Source organism: Ursus americanus, chromosome 14 (genome assembly GCF_024610735.1).
Source record: "Ursus americanus isolate L20-20 chromosome 14, mUrsAme1.1.p, whole genome shotgun sequence".
NCBI lineage: Eukaryota > Metazoa > Chordata > Mammalia > Carnivora > Ursidae > Ursus > Ursus americanus.
Genome location: NC_142140.1, coordinates 43,583,840 through 43,588,394, shown reverse-complemented (window position 1 = coordinate 43,588,394; position 4,555 = coordinate 43,583,840).

Below are 4,555 nucleotides of genomic sequence, written 5' to 3'. Positions count from 1 at the left end.
GATGTCGTCTCCTAATATTTTCCTTCATTTAATAAAAATGTTATGGTGAAAAGATGGAGCAGGCCCAGCGCCGAGCTTGTGGGGCCTGATGGGTCACAGATTCCTCATGTCATCTATGTGGTTAGGGGCTCCCTTCCCCTCTTTTGCCCTTTTCTAGCATTGCAGAGGAGCTGGAAGGGGGGCTGGCCTTTGGCTCAGGGGTGCGGGGCAGAGAGAAGTGTGGCCAGAACTTCCACCAGGTGCCTGGAAGATAGGGCAGACCTGCCTCGGCTGGGTGGCCTTTGGAGAGACTCTCTCCAGGTTGTTACATGGGCCTGGTGGCTTGGCCCCTTGCCACCAGACAGCCCCCAGCTCCTGGCAGGTTGTCTCCATCTGCTCAGTCCTGGGGTATGAGACTGGGGAGCTGGGGAGCCCCTCTCCCTGGAGGCCGTGATGGGGGAGACGCAGGGCAGGTCCTAAAGGAAGCGTGAAGTCATCACCATTCCATATGGGCCCAAGAGCTCTGTGAATCGCCCCCAACCCCTGCTCTCATGGCTGGCCTTGCCGCGAACCGGGCTGTATGCTGGTGGAGAAACCCTGTTGTGCACGGACAGCTTTCTGAGGGGAGGCGTCCAGGTTCACCCTCCAAATGCACCCACAGGCCTGGTGCTCCCGTACAGCAGCCATTGGGGCCCCAGAGCGTGGCCGGATGTGTGGGTGGGGGGCAGCATTGAAATAAAAACTGGGTTGGGAACCAGGAAGGAGCCCATGCTGCCAGGGGCATTGAAAGGAAAGCAGCAGCCCTTGGGGACCTACCAGAACATTCCAGTCCCTTTTCACCCCCCCCAACCTGAGCTCCCCCAAAGAGAACCCTTCCCTGCTAGAGGCATGGCCCCTTCAGGGGGGCAGTGAGAATCTTTTGCCAGCTGCAAGTCCCCCCAGATCAGCTCACACCTCAGAACATCTTGTCCCCAATGAGCTGGCAGGGGTGCCGGCGCAGGGGGGTGGGGTTGGGGGGGCGCTGCCGTATCTAACTGGGTCGATTGTGCATAACCGTCTGGGCTGGTTCATGGAATGTTCTCAGGGGCCCCCTGCCCCTCCCTCTTGGCCCCCCCCGGAAGAAAGGAAAATTATTTTTCGTATTGTAAACTTTAAACACGAAAAAGCTGTTTTTAATTTAGCAGAAACTGGCTTGAATCTTCACTTTGTGAACGTTTGTGTCCTTCAGAGAAAGGCGGAACATGCATTTGCACACACAGGCTTACACAAATGCACGCACATGCGTAAGCTCACATGCACACCTACACTCACGCATTGTGACATGCACACTCACATGGTCACACCGGTGCTCGCACGTAGCCTTGCTCATATGCTCAACGCCATGCTCACGTGCTTGCTCACACAAACACACTCACACTCACCCTTGGACCTGCCTGGGCCTCTGCATAGCACCCTAAAGGGGTCTGGAGCCTGTCACCTCATCTCCTCCCTTTACCTTTCATCCTGGGCAGCTTGGGCCATGAATGGAGAGCCACTGTGTGTAGGGACTGAGCTTGGGGAAAGCCCGTCTGCTTCCAGATGGCCTGCTTCCCCACCAAGGCCCTGGATGTGGCCGGCAGGAGCCTCCCTCCACACCTGGGCTCGGGCTGTGGGAAAACACTGTCTCCCGGGACGGTGGGATTCAGGCCCGCTAGAGGCAGGCCAAGTGTGACTTCTGGGGCCTCGCAGCAAGCGAGGCCAAGGGGGCCTCCGGGGAGCTGTGTGAGGTGGGAATCTGCCCCGGACCTGGCCAGCTTGGAAACCTGCCCCTGGCTTTGTCTCCGAGAATGTAGCTCCTTCTCCTGTGTTCTCACAGGCCCCGGAGATTTTGCTTCTCATGGTGGAGACTCTGTGCATGGGTTTTATTAGGGGCACCTGGCCTTGGAGGCATGGTCCGAATGTTTACCGCACAAGCGAGAGGTCCTGGGTTGGGGAGGTGGGAGCAGAGCCTCATCCACTCCAGGTCCATGGGTACCATCTGCCTGTGGGCCCCAAGGACAAAAGGGCCATGAAGCCACACTTCTGCATACAGCAAGGCCCCAGCTTACATCTTGTGGCTGACCCTGCTTATTGCCATCCCGGCAGCCACTTCTCCCTCCTCACCAACAGAGCCCTGATTTGGTGCCAGCTGCAGCGTGCCCAGCCTCGGGGGTTAATTTAGGATTTGGCTGAGCCATTCTTGGCAATGCCTTTTGCCAGAGTTGTTTTTGATTTGGGCGCATTTCCCAGATCTGGCCAGCAGGCTTTAAGTGGAGGTCTGGGGTAGGGGTTTCTGGACACAAGAGAGGCCTTATTGCCCCCTTTCCTCCCTTACTGCTTCCTGTGAGGACATGATGCCAGGAGCTTCTGCAGCCATCTTGTGGCCATGAGGAGCAAGTTAAGCGAGGTGCAGAGATGCCACCTCCCAAAGCCCTGAAATCACAGGGCCACCTGTCCCCTGGAACCTCTGACCTCCAGACTCCTTTTTATGAGAAATCACAATGCCTGTGTTGCCTAAGATACTAGTGGTCAGACATTCCGATACTTGTAACTCAAACAGTTTCAAAATTATATTATAAATGTAACATGCTGGGGATTGCCCATCTTATATAAGTCAGGGTTTTTATTGCAAGCAACAGAAACTGCCTCAGGCTGATTTAAATGGCCAAAATGTGCATTGGAAGGCTGTTCGTTTCCTCACAGAAGTGGCAGGAAGGCAGGAAAACCAGGCTCAAAACAGTAGAAACCAAGGGGGCGAGGCAGCCAGGGCGATGAGCTGAAATCATGCCGGGGAACTGGTTGGTGGAGACACTTCTGCCATCACCATGGAATCCAGATGCCTCAGGTGGCACTGGCATCTGCCTGTGCTTGGTACTCAGCCTTAGCTGCCCCTGGAAACCAGATGCCCCTGTCTCGATGCTACTTCTTTGCGCCACTTGTTCCAGAGCATGAACATCCTGTTGGCTTAGCCCATGCCCTGTGTCAACGCCCTAGCTGCCTGGGGAGTGGGGAAAAGAGTACCTCAGTGTGTTAGCTGCCACTGCTGGGTAACAAACAGCCCCGCGTCTCAATGGCATGCAAAAGTGGGTATTTGTTTTTCCTGTGTCTGTGACTCAGCTGGGGGGTGATTGTCTGGGCTGCCCTCTTCTGGGCATGCTCTGCCTCCAGGTGCAAGGCTGTGGAGTAGCCGGGAGTCTCAGATCCACCTGTCTCACAGCTTCGGACTAGCAGCTGGCCAACTTATGTTCTATAGTTCTACAGCGGACAAGCAGAATCACGTGACCCTTGTCAGGTCCCGGTTTGGAAACTGTCTCTTCCTTCTGCCCCTATGCCTTTGGCCAAAGCAGATGACATGGTCAAGTCCAGAATCAGGGCCGGGGACATACCCTTAAACTTAAGAAGGAAGACCTACCTAGGAGTGTTGCAAAGGGCAGGACACAGGAACAAAGGGGGACTGAGGCCCATCGTTTGATCAGTCATTCCAGTGGCTTTGAAGCTTTTGTTGTCAGTGGGGCCTACTTGACATTGTGGGGACTCCCCAGACTTGGATGGAGACTCAGATCCTGGGCCGCCAAAAAGAAAAGCCTGCTCCACGGCTCCTGTCGTCAATCTACCCCGATAGCCAGTCCTCTTTTCTGTCATGGGGTTTGGGGCTAAAAGCGTCCTGGGCTTTTGGGCTGCAGGGAGAGAGTCTGTGTGGGGAGTTCAGTGGGAGCATGTCCAAGTCTCAGGGCACCGTGGTGTCATTGGAAGGCCTACCCCAGACATCCCCTCAGCATGGGTGGTTTCCAGGGAGGCACTGGACTGTTGGCGCTGCCCCTGTCCTGCCATCCCATAGAGCCGTCCCCTGGGCCCCTGCCCCCTCAGTTCCAGCTTCTTGCTACCCTCTTGGGTAGCCCTGCCCTGTCCCCCCACTTTCAGCTACACTCAGTCTGGGATGGGGGGACAAGGGGCCTAGGTCCTCAGCGAACCCCTTCCTATTCCATGGTAAGGGGTGAGTTCCATGCCTGGCATTTCTGGCTTCTTTCAGGTTCTCCCCTTTTGCTTCGTAATCAAACCCGGCTCTTGCTTTGCCTTTCAAAACTTTGATGAGGGCCTGGTTTGGAAGTCAAAGACGGGCCCTGGATGGTTTTCCTCTTTGCCTTTCCGCTCCGATGGCCCGAATTCACCTCTACGAGATGTGGGTACCCCGGATTGACTAAGATTCCATATAAGGCAGTGCAGAAAAGCAAGGCATGAAAACTAACATCTCGAGGTAGGGTTTTCTTCCCTAACAGTTATTGAATGCTTGCGAGGAAGGCGGCGCTGAGCTAAGTGCTTTACACGCGTTATCTATTTAATCTTTCCAAGAGCCTGCAACGAGGAGTAAGTACCACCATCTGCATTTAACACAGGACAGCCTGGCTCAGAGAGGTGAAGTCACTTCTCCGTCGTCACACAGGTAGAGAATTGGTAAGGGCTGGACCACAAAGGAATGCTCAGGAGTTTAGGTTTATTTTATTATTATTATTATTTTTAGAGATTCATTCGAGTAATTTCTACACTTAATGTGGGGCTT